Below are 17,017 nucleotides of genomic sequence, written 5' to 3'. Positions count from 1 at the left end.
GTTTCTAGTGAGTATTTAGAATGACATTTTTTCGAATGCCATAATGTCGAAAACATGTCACCAAAAAAAAATAATTTGAATGTCTTTTTTTGGTTTTTTTTTTGTTTGAAACGGGGGGTTCCTCCCCACCCCCCCTTTTTAACCCTTTATTTTTTACTCGCGAAACAACAACAAAAAACATGTAAATTAAAAAAGAATACATTTGGGAAAAAAAAATTCGATAAAATGTTTTTGACATATTAACTGGATACCAGCACTGCTATGTGCACGGTCATAGAGGTTCATCCTGGCAATGATGGGTGTAATGATGTAGATCTATCCGAGGCTGACCCGACAGTTAACAGTTCACTTCTCAATATGGTGATAAATTAAAAAAAAACCCAGGGAGGTGGCGAATGTGAAGTATATTGTGGGAAATCTAAAATAATGTCTATTGATTGCAACGTGAAGGGTCAAACTACATTTGCATGGACGATGGGTGGTGAATCCATTGTGAAGTTGTAGGCGCATATATATATATATCTATCTTAGGGTAGATATATCTAGCTCATTGAGTATAAAACATCTGGAGATTTTTGTTTGCCAGGAAGTTAGATTTGTAGCTGGCCTGAATTTACTTAGACAGGAGGCTGGTTATTCGATCGAAGCTCTGCACGCACACAAAAAGAACTTGCAAATCAGGGACCGAGATATCAATATTAAGAGAAAAATGCCAATGTAAAAGCTGAGATTAATGAGTCATGCATTGATCTGATGACTTCCAAATGTTTCTTTCTACATCACAGCCACTTCTAGTTGGTTTTTAGGGGGGCTGCTAGGTCTTGCCCTGCGAGTCGCCAGTGCCTTTGGAGGGTTACCTTATACGCAATATATAAACTACAGTGAACAACTGCATTTGCAAACCCTCTGTGAGCTCTCAGGAAACTGTCTTTTTACCTGATTCATGGAATTATTTGCGTGAAAAACCCAGATTTGCGCGCCTTTCTGCCCGAAAATCCCCATACTTTAAACAGGGATTTTCGGGCAAAAATGTGCGCAAATCTGTGTTTTTCATGCAAATAATTCCATGAATCAGGCACTTTGAGTCTGAGGTGGAGAGGTTGGGCACGCCAGACGGTCGAGTTGTGCGGGTAGAGAAAAATCTTTTCAAACTACTTGTAGATGACTGGTTCAATGCCTAATCATTTTAGTTGCACTCAGGGCTCAAGTCCTTAAGAAAAAAGAGTGGGGGGACTCTGGCGAGCATTGGGAAATGACGTCACGGAACATCAATGTAAAATATAAAAATGAAATTCAGGCTTGACTTTCACGGTTGAATAAAAGCACACATGATAAAAAAGAATTTGCCAAGGAAACACATTTTCATATTACCTTGCTGCTTAAGTATAAAATGCATGCATCCTTTAAAACTGACACGCTATAGCAAAACAGGTCTGTATAGAAAGATGTACCAGAAACTGAACTGATCAGGGCAGTTCCAGATAATTAGTGACCCACTCAATGTATCTATTTCCTAAAAAGACAATTTGAGTGGGTCCCTAATTATATGTAACCGCCCTGATCAGTTCAGTTTGTGATACGTAATGATGCCTGGACAGATCAGAGAAGAGTCAGATGCCCATTTTTGAATATTGTACAGAAAGATGTCAATATGAGACATTTCACAGCTTTACTTCCAACTATTGTCGTGGTCTTGCAGTTACTTAGAGGCGCAGGGCCAGGGTTCGATTCTCATCCCGAGTTCGAAACCTGGCCACAGCCCGTTTTTCTTTTTTTTTTTGCTGTATCCGTTAAACACACATGGGGGACAGTGTCTGCCCTCTCCAATCGGGAGGCTGCCGACTTGAGCCCTGGTTACACTGACCTTAGGCATCTGGCATCAAGGGTGCAACTAGGCTAAAGTTTGAAGGCGGGGCGGGGGGCTGACACTTCAAATGTTGGGAGAGGGGCTAACTTCAAAGACTGTGGGGGGCAAGGGCAAACTTACATGTGTGGGTGCATCTAACTTATTTACACATTCTAATGAGTGCATGCTGGTGCAGCTTCAATGTTACAAGTAGTTAACTCTCTCTGTGTCTGGAACCACATACTTAAGGACTGCTGTGAGAATGAGCCGTCACTTGCCCCCCCCCACCCTTCCAATCACTTCCCTAACAACGACGTGCTGACATCCGACCACCATTTTAAGTGCCTAAAAATGGCTGGGTCTCATTTATTGTCTGTGTCCTGTTCTACTCTGCCATGGCTCTGTAGGTCAGCCAGGGCAAGTCAACATAACCCAAAATTTCGGGGGGCTTAAACCCATTCTTCCCAATGGTGGTTGTGCCAATGTATGGCTTGACTACTTAGCAAGAAGAGAATCAACAGTGCCGCTTGATAGGGCTGCGCGGATGGATACAAGACTCGCGACAACTATTTGACATCCAGGTTTCATTGCAGCCATTGGATCCAGTATTGCAAGCTGCTGAAAGCTGCCGTTTACTTGCCATTGAATTTCACTTTTAATCGAGGGGCGACCGGCCACATGGTCTACCCACTTCCCAGCTGGCAGGTAAATGGAAAAAGGTTGAAATAGAGCGAACCAGCAGAGATAGAGAGAGCACGTGTGTGCACACCTGACAGCCAGTGTCGAGACCTCCCAGGCCCACCAACCACACTCAGATCATTCATTGGTGGGGATTGCATTGGCATCATAAATGTCCTATGGTGATTAGAGCCCTGTTTAGGTCGGTTTTGCTACGAAGCTCAGTGTCTGCAGCAGGAAGTGACAATCTCAGAGAGAAGTCGATGGTGGGGATTCTTATCAATCCCACGAGACCATTTGCGGTATATGCGTCCAATCCTGTTAAGAACGTATACATGTATTATAAAGGTCGGTGCTTTGAAGATGCCGGTTGGGCTACGTCAGTGCCAGTCCGCTTTGTGTGGCAGGGCGGATATGCATTGGACCTGGGAGTTTGAGCTGAGAGCACGGACACTTTTAAATGAGCACACCACTCAGGGGAGGTGTGGCGACATTTTCACAGTTCCCCGTGCTGGCGTCTCCGTGGATAATTCGCCGTCTGACACATTCCGTGCTTAACACAGGCATGGACGGTGCATTCCGAGTTGTATGCGTTTTAACTCCGTGTGGTGCAGTACACACGCCAGCATGGCAGCGTCGGCCCCCTCCACATATCCCAAAAAGTCTCCCAGCCAAAGAAAATGGGGCAGAAGCACAAACTGTACGTTTCAGTGGAACGCCAACGTGCCTCCCGGCGGACACTTATATGATGTCACCCGGAACCCAGCGTAGCGTCGACCACTGCGCGATGCAAATGCCATTGGTGAAGCACCCGCTGACTGCTGATTCATGGAATTATTTGCGCCGAAAAAAGGGGATTTGTGCGCCATTCTGCCCGCAAATTTAACAAATGGGGATTTGCGGGCAGAATGGAGCACAAATCCTCGTTTTTCGGCGCAAATAGAAAGAACTCGCACTAAAGGCACAATGAAAACTCAGAGGCTCCTCGCACGGGACGTTCGCTCCGAACGTCACGTGCAAACTGCAGCGTGCGCCTCGAATCTGCGCTGTGGTGTCGGGATCACTGGCAAGGAGGCTAGGCGCACACTCGTAGGGCTGACGAAATTTGCGCCGATTTTGGGGTGACTAAAGAATTCGCTGTGGGACGGGTGTAGTGTGTGACCAGGGATCAGTTCTTATCGCCTTTGACACGGGACTGATGAGTAAGCAGGTAGGGGTTGACTCCACACGGAGCCACAGTAGGTATTCTAGCATTGTAGACCTGCTTGCAAACGACCCCACCACGCCCACCGTGCGCCAGCCCCTCTAATGACATGATTCGATGAATGGTTTCCTCCGCAGCCGGGCAGCGCGCCGGGGCTAGTACTGAAGTTCTGCTGCGCTGGGAGCTGTCCACCCACGGTGGTGCTGCACACCGTCCCCACACAGCGGTTTCCACCAGCACAAGTCTGGGAAGTCACTGAGGGTGTAAGGGGCCGGCGCGCCACGTGCCACCGTCCGCACAGTGTGCGGCCACACTAAGCGACGGCAGACCCGACTTTTGAGTTCGGTAACCTGCCTCGGGATTCTGGAATGCCACCTCACAGCGCTAAGGATGTTCTCGCGAGAATGCCCCGAGGTAGCGCCCTCTGTCAGGACATCGACAAGCCACGTGCGTCTGAGATATATTTCGCTTCTCACCGAGCCATCAATCATTTCACAATCCAGTAAGCATTAGCTGCACTTGCTTTTGGCGAAGGGCGGCCTTGTAAGTGAGATAACGCTGGCATGCCCCGAGCATGCAGAAAACAAACTGTGACTTACCCAGTAGAAAGCACCCCCAAGTGGGCTTGAGCTACTGCTGGCCAATGGGGGGCAAGAGGCTCCCCCTGCTGGGATGGCTCCACTTGACTGCAGGTGGAAGCGCGCCGCTGCTCCTCGCTCAGTCACGGCCCGGGAGGACGCGCGCAGCTGCAGCTCCAGTGACTGCGCTCCTCCAGTGCAGGCTCATGTTATTTATACGCACGCTGTCCTTTTCACAGCGCGCAGCCAGCTGGAATGAAACAAACCCCTGCTCAGCACACCTTAAAACGGCAGCTCCCTCCTCGGACACGAGGTTTACGCCGGGGAGCCGTCAGGAAACAGCGAAAATGCTGTGATAACTGTTTAATCACGCAAATACCAGCTGTTCCTGCTCCGGCTGCTGTTACGCTGCTGAGGCTGCCGCTGCATCTTGTTTATCAGTAGTCAGTCCGGATCTCTTTTCTGTCACCCTATCACTCTCCCGCTCCCTTCTTTTGCGCCCTCCCTCTATGAGTCTCAATTCCGCTCTCTCTCTCTCTAGGAACCTCGCCCTCTACCCCGCCCCCAGTGCTCGCACCTCTATGTTTGTTTCTGTTTCCCACCTGCACCTCCTCTCTCCATCTTTCTATCTCTTAACAGTGTACCCCTTTGCCCATTCTTTCTGTCTCTTTCTATGCCGTCACCCTTTCTTTCTATCAGCTCCCTACTCCCACCACCCCATCAGACTATCGCTAGAGCTTCAACTGCACATGATTGACAGAAAGAGCCAATCCCCGGCTGATCCCTACAGGCTCTCAAGGACTCAAACTGCTGTGATATCACACGGAGTCCGAGGAAGGGGTGGGGTAGAGGGGCTCATTTAGAGGCTAGCTGCGTTTCCTGCATACTGAAATAACTCTTGGAAGGTTTGCAAAACCGGATCTAGTGGAGTTGGCACCAGTTATCGATCTCAGAGTGCTACATTTTGCGCGGGCCAATGTCACGAAATATATCCCGTCTCATACACAGCCTCCCCCAGAGAGTTCATTTCAGAATGGAGTCTCTAGGGAGAACTTATTCTGAAGTAGAATCTGTGTGTGTGGAGGGCGGCGGTAGAAAGGATCTTTCTCGCCAACTCTGAAATGACGTCTCCCATCTCTCTGTCTTCGTCGTATGCAGCCTAGGCGTTGCTTTTCGTTTTCCGGGCTGGCTGGCGTCTTTACTGTCCCTCCTGTTTCGTTTTGCTTGGGGGTATGTTGGTTTGTGTGTTTACATGTATGTTGGGCAACTTTACAACATGGTTTTGCAGGACACTTTAGACATGGTAGTGCATTGCAAGCGGTCTGCTGTGTTCATAGAGTGTCATTAGCATCCCCCCTCCCCCCGCACCCCCCGCCCATCCACATTTTTGGTAACATTAGTGGCAGGTGGCATTTTAACACATACACAGCACAAAATACAAAATATAAAAAATAAACTGTAAAACCATCGCCTATTAGATCTCTCTTCTAGCCCCATGGGGCAAGATACATGCTAAATCCTACTGACATGCATGTTCACACCAACGTAAGTGACCTCACAGAAAGGGCACTGAAAGAAGCAGCATCATCAGTCTTTGATACTTAGAGGCACATTGGGAGGTGGGTTTACAGTAAGTTGCCATGACTAAGTTGAGTGTAGTAACTTTGTGGTGTGAAATACACGATTAACATATATGAAGCAACTATGTAGTCATTAAACCATGAGTGAGGATTTTTTTTTAAAATGTGTTTATAATAGCTTTCAAATAAGATGATAACAAGCTATGCATTGTATCAGTTACAGAAACTCCAGAAAAGACACAGTGAGATGAAATGATTTGCCCAGGAAGACACCCGTATGTTACGGGGTAATAACAGGATGTGGGCAATTTAAGCAGCTGGTGTATCTTTCCAGGTTTAGTTGATATTTATTAAGGATTTCTTTAAAGAAATGCCTTGAAAATAATGCATACAACATAATAAACTAGCATATCATAATAAACTAAACTTACTCTATACAAATGTTGATATAAACATGTTAAGCAGCCAGAGTATGGCTTTAGTTTTATTTTCTACATCCTGTATGGAAGGCCACAACAGCACCAGGCAGAGTAATATCTCACCAGAGCATGCTGCTCTATATGCACCCTTCCGATTTCTCATCGCCCCCAGTCACATTTCTTAAGCGACAAAAGTCCCTGCTAACAGTCCCCTCCTCACTCCAATCAGTACCTAATTACTCCCATTGAATGATATGATAGTTGATTTGTATAGTACCTATACACAATGGGCCTGATTCATGGAAGTGTTTTATAATGGCACAATCCCACAGGAAAACGTTCCATGAATCAGGCCGAATGTGTTTCAAAGCGCTTCAAGGCAACGGAGGGAACAAGGGAAAATGCAAACAATGAACATTCTTTCATAGCCTTGAACAATAAGAATGTGAAATTAACTATTGTACTCGGTGTGGTGACGTTTCAGATAGTGCAAGAGCTAAGACACAGAAAGGAAGGGAGGGAGTGGGCGGGAAGAGAATGGGAACAGAAAGTTTAGTTTAGTTTAGTTTATTCATTTGTATTGCGCACCAGACCCGAGGGTATGAGGGCGCATGAGCAGCAAGGTGATTCAAAGCTTGGTTACAGGATGCTTAAAAGGCAACTAACGTACTAGGCCTGACAACATTTCTGTTAGAGCTGGAAAATCACAAGAGGAAAGGGTGAGGGGGATGAGAAGGAATGACAGGGACAAAACAAACGACTATCGTACTAGGCCTGGCGACATTTCAGATAGTGCTGGAGAGGGAGCGGGAGGAGACAAACAATGTAGCTATCATACTATGTCAGAGGACAATTCTGATAGAGTAAGAAAGGTAGGGGGGAGAAGAGAGAGAGGGAAGGAAGAAGGGAGAAAGGAGAGAACAAGACCAAGCAGTGAAAAGAGTGGAGAAGCAAGAGGGGAGAGACAATACAGTTGCAGGAGTCGGTAATACTCTTAGCGTTCCAGGGAAACAGCAGAAGCAAGACAAGATTCAGGAAGAAGATGGGCACAGCATGATACAGGATCACCATGACTACATGCTGCAGAGGAAGTCTGGCATGAGAATAGAGACGGGAGAAGCACCAAGGGTCAAACAAGTCCATGAAGTCCAAGTCAAGCATTTTCAACAACACAGTGATGGTAGAGCAATAGTGTATCAAGACAACTCATGAGTGGAATTATGAAGGGGCAGAGGAAGAGGGCTAAGGGGAATGGGAGGTAGGATAGACAGGAATAAGCAAGGCAGGAAACACATGCATGTAAGAGATGGGTGGCAAGGGAAGGACATACAACACCACAGGCAACCATGGGGTCGGGGCAAGGGAAGGGCAGACAACACATCAGGCAACCATGGGGGGGCAATGGAACGGCAGACAACACCACAGGCAACCATGGGGGGGCAAGGGAATGGCAGACAACACCACAGGCAACCATGGGGGGCAAGAGAACAGCAGACAACACCAGAGGCAACTATGGGGTGTCAAGGGAAAGGGGTAGTGGCAGGGAGCAGACAGGGGCCTTTGTGGTGGGCCTTAGTCATCAGGGCCGGCTCCCACCTCCTGGTTGCTGTAATTGACCTATCTAACACTTCCAGATTTGTTGCTTATTTCACAGAACTTAGAACATCAACCTCAAAAGGGAAGCACTTACAAATATATAAAACGTAGGTGCCAACCTTGAAGCTCTATTTCTGTGAGGTTCCAAGACTTCTGAAATTCAAAACTGCAATGTTCATCAGTGGATCGGCATCGCTGCTCTCATTTGAGGCTGTTCCTGGTTTGGGCATTGTCTAACAAGTGCCTGCCTTTTTATCCATTGAAGGGCCTTTAAGGCCCCAAGCACTTAAGTAGCTCTTCCCACATTTTCCCCACTCTACTATGTTAAGGTGCTGATGGACTCAGAGAGAGCCGTTCTGCTGCCCAGAGCTATCACACACAGAGCAGAAAAGGCTTTCATCAGGCCCGATGAAACAAAGTCATGACTTTTGGTGCCCGCAGATGGTGTCTGTAAAATGCAGGACAAAACCCATCAATACGGTTAAGCCCTGCAAAATACGGGACGATTGGCTACCCTAGTAAAAGGCAGACTGGGAACATCATTACTCATAGCTCTCAACTCATATGCTTTTGGCGGGTGTCACCTGTGGGATGTTTTGACCCACTTTTGCTCTGCTATGCCGCATCACTCTGCTATGATGATGCCAGAAATAGTAAAATGGCCGCAAAACCCTTGTGCGTGCCAAAATCCCAGAAAATCGCACTTCTCAACACACAAAAGATGGCTTCCCAATCTGCCACGCATGTTGTTAGTGGCTAACAGAGCTCTCACTACCGGAATGTGTCACTGGGCCCCAAAACAATTGAAAGTGGAGTGCAGAAGGAAAAAGCAGTGCTTTGCTACATGAAACCCCAAATCTTGCTTTAAATCATCTTTTTCTTTGTTGCTGAAACTGCAGAATGCTGGTACAGAACACCCTCAAACATCAAAAATTCTTGCTGGGTGCTACAGTTCACTTAATTTATGAAATCATTGTGAACTTACAAAGCCCTGAAAAGCAGCTGAGAGCATAAAGACATTTCCACAGCAAAAGTAGCCTGTCTGTGGATTTGTCAAAAAATCTCTGGGTGCAGTACCCTAGGCTGCCTGCATGACAGCTGTCAGGAGCCTGCCTGATTAAACTTTAACATGTATACACTGAAATCAAAGGTTTGCAATCTAAGAGGCCTGTTACTGATAGTAACCCATATTGTAATTGTCTTGATCCCATGGTTTGAAATCTTGAATGAGAATTTAGCTGTGATTTGATACAACAAGTTTGTTTTAAGCTAAGGAAACATTCAACAGAGTTAACAATTAAAATTAAACCTGGCTGAGGCTACCAAACTGGAATAATAGGTTTTCCCACAGAAGTAAGGTCTTTCTCCCCAGCAGGAAATCACACCGAAGCATGAATTATGGGGTTGGGAAAGAACCTGGTCTACAGAGGAATGAGGAACAATGACCAGCTGCAACTAAGGAAATGCGAGGTGGGAGGACAGTCGTAAATGGCCTCTGCCAGGAGCAAACAGGGAAAAGACTGCTCATGAACTGCAGGAAGACGAAAAGAGGTGGACCCAAACAACCATCTGTGGCTGAACATTAACAAAGAACATTTTTTTAAAGACTTATAACTTGCCAGTTAAAACTGTGAAAAATATAAAAGTAACAGATTTGTGAATCTAAATTTTGGCTGCACATTTCAAGAGGCGGCAAAATCGTGTGACATGTTCTGGAAAGAAACAGCAAGAAATGTGATTTTACGCAAAAATGTATTTTCGCTAGAAGTATGAAACTTTATACACTCATGTTAAACACGCACACTTGTAGAAATGTGCTTAAAAATTGACATTGTGTTCCTGATGAAAAGGGCAAAATTCTGTGGAAAGCAGAGACAAGATCCCACAGCTACGAGGTTTTGAGGAGTAGCTGCTATGGAAAATATGTAATCTGTATATGTGATTGTTATAGAAGATGCACATGTGTAAATATGTATTGTGCCAAAAGTAGATTTTGTGTTCCAGGGGCCAGGGGTGGATTCTCAGCCTCATAAAATCACACCATAAATGTGGCACTCTGTTTCTCTCCTATCTAGGCAGAGAGTAGACTCTGACCCAATCACCTGTCAAAAGGGGCAAGCTTAGGCTAAACTGGCCCACACACACCCTTTATCATAGCAGAAATAGACACAGCTCACCACACAACAAGACAGACAGATTCACTCACTATCCCGATGCTGGCAGAGCACCCTGCTGCTGAACTCTACATCTTCCTTGCTCCAGAATCCATAAACATGGCAAAGCAGAAACCCATTGCATAGCTGAACCATTTTCAGATAGGCCTCAAATTCCAGAACCAGAACCCCACAAACCTAAGGGGAAGCATCATATACCGACGGGCTGCGCTGTACTTCTTGCCTGCTGAAAATAATTATCATCAGAACCAAGAAGGGCAGATCCAATCCAGTCCTGTGCCATGCTGTGACCAGAGGGCTTTGCAGATCTAATCCAGTCCTGTGCCATGCTGTGACCAGAGGGCCTTGCAGATATAATCCAGTCCTGTGCCGTGCTGTGACCAAAGGGCCTTGCAGATCCAGTCCAGTCCTAGGCCGTGCGGTGACCAGAGTGCCTTGCAGATCCGATCCAGTCCGATGTGCCCAGCCGCCTGTTTTAAACCAGATCCAATCCCCTGACTAGAATCCTGGCGGTTCCATTTAAAAACATATCCAGTGAGTATCTAAAGGAAGAATTGTGTCACTGGCATATGTATTTTGCATAGTCACTCCCTATCTTAAACCCACCCTATCTTGTATTCAGAACCTGTATTGTTAGGAGTATTTTTGAAATGTCTGAACTCTCTATCCAAACCATCCTATCTTCCTCCACAACCAGTACTGTTAAAACTATCTCTGCGCTGATCTTTTCTCATCTGAAGAAGGCGAGTTTCCTCCGCAGGCAGTCATTCTGATGAAGTGACTGTGTTCCTCTGTGGTATTCGTTTTGTTCATAGTCATCCTCTAGTGTAAGAAACCCGTTTGTTAATTTAAAAGTGCATTCCTGTTTTCCATTCCTGCTCCTATCTCGAAAAAACGACTTCTACTAAAACGTCCATAACTCCCTCTGTTTTTGTGCTAGAAACAATATTTCAATGTCTGCTTGTAGCTAACATCCACAGCTTTAAATCACACATAAGATTCCGAATCCATACCGTTCTCCCGTTATCGGGAATATCGCACAGTGAAAAGTTTGCCGCAAATGTTCGTGTAAAACAGCTTTTGATTGCTTCCGACTTGAATTTTAAGATTTCAAATTGTTTCTTTGCATTAAATCATTGCTTGTGTTTGTGTGCAACTATCCAAAGCGGGTCCCATAAGAATGTATAACAACTTCTGCAATTTTGTCCATATTTGGTCTTTTTGCCCAGTTCATTTTAAAGATAACTTTAAAAGCCATTCTGACAGCTTGAGAGTCGATTTTGTTTTCTCTTGTGTTTGAAAGAGGGGAAGTGGGATTGATATTCTGTATGATTTTTGCCTTTCCTGAATACCTGCTCTCTCCTCCCATCTCTTTACATTGCCTATTGGGGGTTTGAGGGGGTGCAGGTGGAACCTTTAACCACAGTGCTATCCAATCTGAATCCACACACAAGTATTCTTTTCTTTGCTGAATTGTTTGCTCACTGCTACTCCTTGTGTATTAAAGAGATCATTCAGTGTTACATCATCCCATTGGTGATTGTTGTGTACCTATTAAGACATGTTTTGATAACATTTTCAATACATAAATAACTATTTACCTTTGCAAACCAGCCTGATTCCTGGTTCAATGTGACCGGGGGGGGGGGTTCCAGGAGAAGGGGCGTAATATGAGTGGTATATCGTTCAGAATAAAGAACTTTTAGACAAAAATAAATAAGGATTTTAGTTGTGCACTACATGCTAGGTGTTTACTTAGGTTAAATCACTTACACACCCACCTTCTAAACAGCTGACCCACTGTCAAGCCTCCTGCATGCCCATTAACTTCAATGGGATCTCACCCGCCGAATACAAAATGGGGTGTTTTCACCCACCTTGGCGACAGAATGGTTGAGATCAATGCTTTAGTGCAGAGTATAATTTGGCAGCTTTTCATTAGCAAATGTATACTGCCATCCTTGGAAAACAACCATTGCCTTTGGGCAGTTCAACAGGATAAAATTAAGCCTGCCTCTCTCCAACCAGTCAAACTACCAGACTATTCTGCAGTTAGTCCAGGCTAGTTAGTCGATTGCCACAGCACCCCGCAGCAGACTGGTTCATCAATTTCTCTTCCTCACTTTAAGACATGCTGACTAGCAGATCAAAAGTAACGATCATGATGTTTTCTCATACTTACTTCTAAGGAGTAGGGATTATATTTTGTAGCACGTTATATGATTACATTTAAAGGCAATAAATACAATGAATTACATTGATAAACTCACGTTATCATTTTACCAAATCTTATCAGAAGGATACAGCATGTTCTATTGATGAGCCCTTTGGAAAGGAATGCATAGCATTGCACAGTTTGTGACGCAGGGTGGTCCTAATCTTACTGGACCACAAATACTATAATTACACAGGAGAACCCCCCGACCACTCTGAACTGACTGGAAGCTCATGTTATGTTAGGTCTGAAAATCAAACATGAAGCACAAAGGAAATGAATGCACTGTTGTAGACTGTGCTTGGAGATGTGTGTATGGTGAGGAGTTTGGATGGGTGGTGTTAAGTCAAATGATCAGGTAGTGAGTTTGGGTGGGTGAGAGGTTGATATCAGGTGAGGTGGAAAGGAGGTGCTGTGGATTGTGTGAGATTGTAGGGTGATGATGTTTATAGGGGTGCTTTTGGTGGGGAGAGGTGGAGTGCTTGGGTGAAGAAGTGGCGTGGTGATCTGAATGGGTGAGATTTGGTGGGTCATTGTTGAATTAAGGTGGTGGGTTAAGTTGGGTGGATAGGTGATGTAGGGTATCTGAGGTGGTTAGGTGAGGAGGGGTGAGTGGTGTGTATGTAGTTGTCATGATTTACAGCATACCCCATATGCCGGAGCCTAACCTCCACCTGAAAGGTGGTCTAATTTCCCACGTTGGGCTGTGCAGGTTTTGTGACCGAGAACTGTTCTGTACCTAAAGAAAGGTTCTGGAGAAAATTTGGACTCTGTGCATTGGTACAAAAGAAACTACTACCTCATGCACCATACATGGGGTCCAAAAACCATCAGCTTAAAGCAAGAGGTGCTGAAAAGATGCAATGCTTCTTCAAGTGTGACATGTGATTCAATTGTATTGAGGAACATTATGCAGATGAAGCAAGTGAATAGGTGTCACTTCATGCAATGCACAGTACCTAACGTGACATATGGAGTCTACCCATTTAAAGTGAAGAGGTTCCAGACTAATGCCTTGTTTTATTTTCCGCCAGATCTATATGATAAACTTGCTGGTTGCAGGCAGTAAGGTTTTTAATGCGAGACAAGAAGTTTCTATATTTATGAAAAACAGTACCTTTGTTACACTAAAATACAACAGACTTTTTAAACTACAAACAAGAAATGCCGATGCTGGGCAGTTTCTTTGTCTTTCCTCAATATTCAACATATATTTTATAAATCATGGAACTGTATCAGCAGAAAATGCAAAGCACAAGTTTGAGAAAATGGGTTTGAAAAATGACATTTTATTTAAACTGCCAATTGTGGAGGTAACCAGGGTCACAAATACCTTATTGTATATGTGGCAAAGTATGGTGTTTTGTACTGCCTTACTTACACTTTGACATTTCAATAAAAGAAAATAGGCCTTTCAGGCATACAGAAACATATGTTGTTCTTATTTGGCTTCAGCAATGCGGGTTAGTTGTCAAGTTAAATCACTGACAAACTCACTTTTGCACTTCAGCCCTGCATACAGATTCCGATGTGGGGGAAGCTAAGAACCCCAGTAGGTTAGCCTGGACCATTTGGAAAATATAACCTGTGTTTGCATTTAATCATGAAAAATCCAATAGGCCTACATGTAAGATCTATTTTGATTAATATGTTAATATGTGGGTTGCTCATTAAGTGGATACACCAATCTCATGCCTCCTCTTATACAGTCCCACCCCACAGTTTTGGGCAATAAACAGGTGATTTGCTGAAAACATTGTATTTAATTCACCAGATAAATTAACCACATAAGTGTGGAAGTGGGGGGTCTACAATTATTTCTTATGGAAATTCAGGACAAGCACACTCACCCCTAGTACTCAATGGGTAATGGTCCCCAGGTTTTATGAAGGGAATGTCACCATAATGTTAAACAATATCATGCAGCAGGTCTGCTGGAAACACAATTAACCTCCCTGCAAACATCTCACTATTTTTCACACACCTGTATTTATTGTCATGATCAATTCTCTGTAAATATCTGTTCTAAATAGCACCAGACATTCTAGTTGCACTTCTACTGCTTGCCTGTCAGAATCTCAAAATACTTTACTTTACAAAAAAACTCCAAATTACACATACTAATTTATTTTTTATTTACTTTTATACAATACAGCTACCATTACAAATGAATCAAAGAACATTACTTTTCCCAATAATACCTGCCATTTCTAGAATCAGAGAACTGCTGCATGCCTCCCATTTCCCAAGGAGGAGCTGGTCCTGTGATTTGCTAACTTGTATGTGCAGTTTAAATAGGCTTACAATAACACCTTAGTATTCTGCATTTTCTTTTTTAGGAAAGCTGTGTTATTGGTTCAGAAGGCACAGAATTCCAATGTCCCCACCTAACCTGGAAACATGGCTTTAGAATGTTATAACATAGGTATAGGTAGGTATAGGTGTCCCTTCCTTCTCACCTCACTAATAGAGGCCCGCTATGCAGTTTAAAGAATGAGGTGTACATGGGATTTACATTTGCATCATTTTTTATGGGAGCAGAAATGACTCAAACTTGCATCTCCCACTCCTCATAAAATACCATTGCCTTCAAAGAATACACATTATTAAACATATCTTCATTAGTCTGTGCTATGGACATCATCATATCACAGACCAACGTTAACTATTTCTGTGAAAACACTTTGGGTACAAGTTAATGAGATTGTGATTCTTAAAAAAGCTGCTCGCCAAAAGCACAGAAGTACTATCTATACTATTGTGCACAAAACTCAGAAAGGTATTTTACTATTGATTGCTTGTCATGTAATTTAATTTTACATGCAGTGTGATTGCACTGTTTAGTTGCCATTTAAATCAATCTATTTTGGTGACACCTCCCCAAAGCGGCCCCTTTTAGGACTTAGCAGGAAAGATATTATAGAGAACATATATAATTTATTTTGGGGAAATCTCATAACTCCCTTTTGTCAGTTTCGAAGCCAGTATAATAGGTTTTGTGTTCCCAGGGGAGTTTCAGTCATCATCGGGTTCCCTTCTGCAGGTTTCCTTGTGGACAAGACTCATCCCCTGGAACAGGAATCTTCCATTCTGCAGCCCTAAAGTTGGTTTCTTTCTGTAATCCATCCAAAAGGAACAGGTGGTGTTCTTTACCGTAGCTCTTACCAGTGGCAGAATGTTTTCCTCTTTGTTCCCACTATATTTTAAGTATCCAAACAATCTGATTGAATACACCACATAATCACCATTAGATGAATATAAGTTATACACTTGTTATCAACTAATAGTGGGGGCCAAAACTAAACCTAAATGAGTTACATGCTGAATCGATTTCTGATATAATTTAGAATAGCAAAATTAAAACGTAATGATACTTAAATCGTTGGAATCTGTACCTGTGTCTCGGGAGGATAGCTCAGTGACAACGTGCTCACCTTGGAAGCAAGACGACAGAGAGCAAAACAAATTTGATCCCTGGGTCTGCGCTTAGAAACCTCTTGGTATTAAGTGCATTATAAATAACCTATCATATCATAGATGCATGCATGGACATGCAACATCATAATTTGGCATATCGCTTCATAAATGTATGATTTATATCATTTTAATAATTTCTGATTAAAGAAATAAAATTCGAACTTGGTGTCAACTTAACAAGGAGTTTCTGATTTTTGAAACACACTAAAGGTTCATGTTCCTAGAGCTTATACTTGTAAGCGATATTCAATCAACACTACAGCTAAGTCAATGCCTAGTCTGGGATGCTGAGGAAAACCCTTATTGATGTATTTTTATGTCCAGTTCAGTACTCTGGATGACAACCCTTGTATAACACCCCCCTCTTAGAATCCCCCTGACACCACTGAGCCAAGAAGTAGGTTTGTTTTGCAAATTAAAAGGTTTATTTGAAAATGTAAACAATATATATATATCACACTTTATAATAAATTAATATCGGATAGTACACTTAGACATATGATGTTGGTCAACAATGGGTAATCTGGCACTAGCACACTTCTTTACAATCAATGAGGAGTTAGTATAGGATGGATAAAGTAGCAAAAATACTTTTATGGTTTCAAGGGAAAAGCAATGAGGAATAAAATGCAGTACAGAAATACTTTATATGATTTTAGCAAAAGATAAGATAATCACTTTTTCTCTGGCAATTCACCCCCCTCCCCTATGCAATGTAAGAAATGGAAGGAGATGGAAAGAGGAGCACACAGTTCTCAGGAATGCAATCAAATAAAATACGAAATTCAGTTCCCCCCAAGCAAGCTTAGAGGAAACAGGTAGGAGTTTGAAACACAGGCCCAAAATGCTTTTTAAATGTGATGGCAATGGATGGGAAAATGTGCCAACTGATTTTAATTCCCTCTAGAGATTCAGGGTGAGTGGGAGATGCGTGTTGGTATTAGTTCAGGCTCACTTTAGCAATGCTCTATGAGTTATTACCAAGTTGCAAACAGATTTTAACAAAAGAAAGAATGGAGCTGCTATTTTGACAAGTGGAGAAATTGAGCCAAAATCGCAAATCGCGGTAAATTTCGCGAGTGCGTAAATCGTGATTGCGGAAAAAGTATAGGGTGTAGGAAAGCCTAGATTTTAAGCATTCAGATGAAAGCTAAACCACGTTCCTAGCCCAAACGGTTCCAGTGATACGGACGATTTAATAAAGGTAGATTTTCGGATTTAAAGTAAAACTCAAAATGACAGGTGACAGC

The 17,017-nt window shown here is 43.6% G+C and overlaps 1 protein-coding gene across 3 annotated transcripts in view; it reads right to left on the bottom strand.

Annotated features, from left to right (window-relative positions):
* Positions 1-4,992, bottom strand: part of NDST4 (N-deacetylase and N-sulfotransferase 4) — a 2,547,020-nt gene extending 2,542,028 nt beyond the window's left edge. The window contains exon 1 of one of the 3 annotated variants that reach the window (XM_069631065.1): positions 4,328-4,992. The gene's annotated coding sequence lies outside the window, so the exon portion shown is untranslated. The remainder of the gene's footprint in view (positions 1-4,327) is intronic. The other 2 variants (XM_069631066.1, XM_069631067.1) reach the window with 2 other exon arrangements.
* Between the last annotated feature and the right edge of the window lie 12,025 nt (positions 4,993-17,017).

This window comes from Ambystoma mexicanum, chromosome 6q (assembly GCF_040938575.1).
Source record: "Ambystoma mexicanum isolate Mex_15411 chromosome 6q, UKY_AmexF1_1, whole genome shotgun sequence".
NCBI lineage: Eukaryota > Metazoa > Chordata > Amphibia > Caudata > Ambystomatidae > Ambystoma > Ambystoma mexicanum.
Note: the sequence above shows the minus strand (reverse complement) of the source record. Positions and strands in the feature narration are given on the sequence as shown.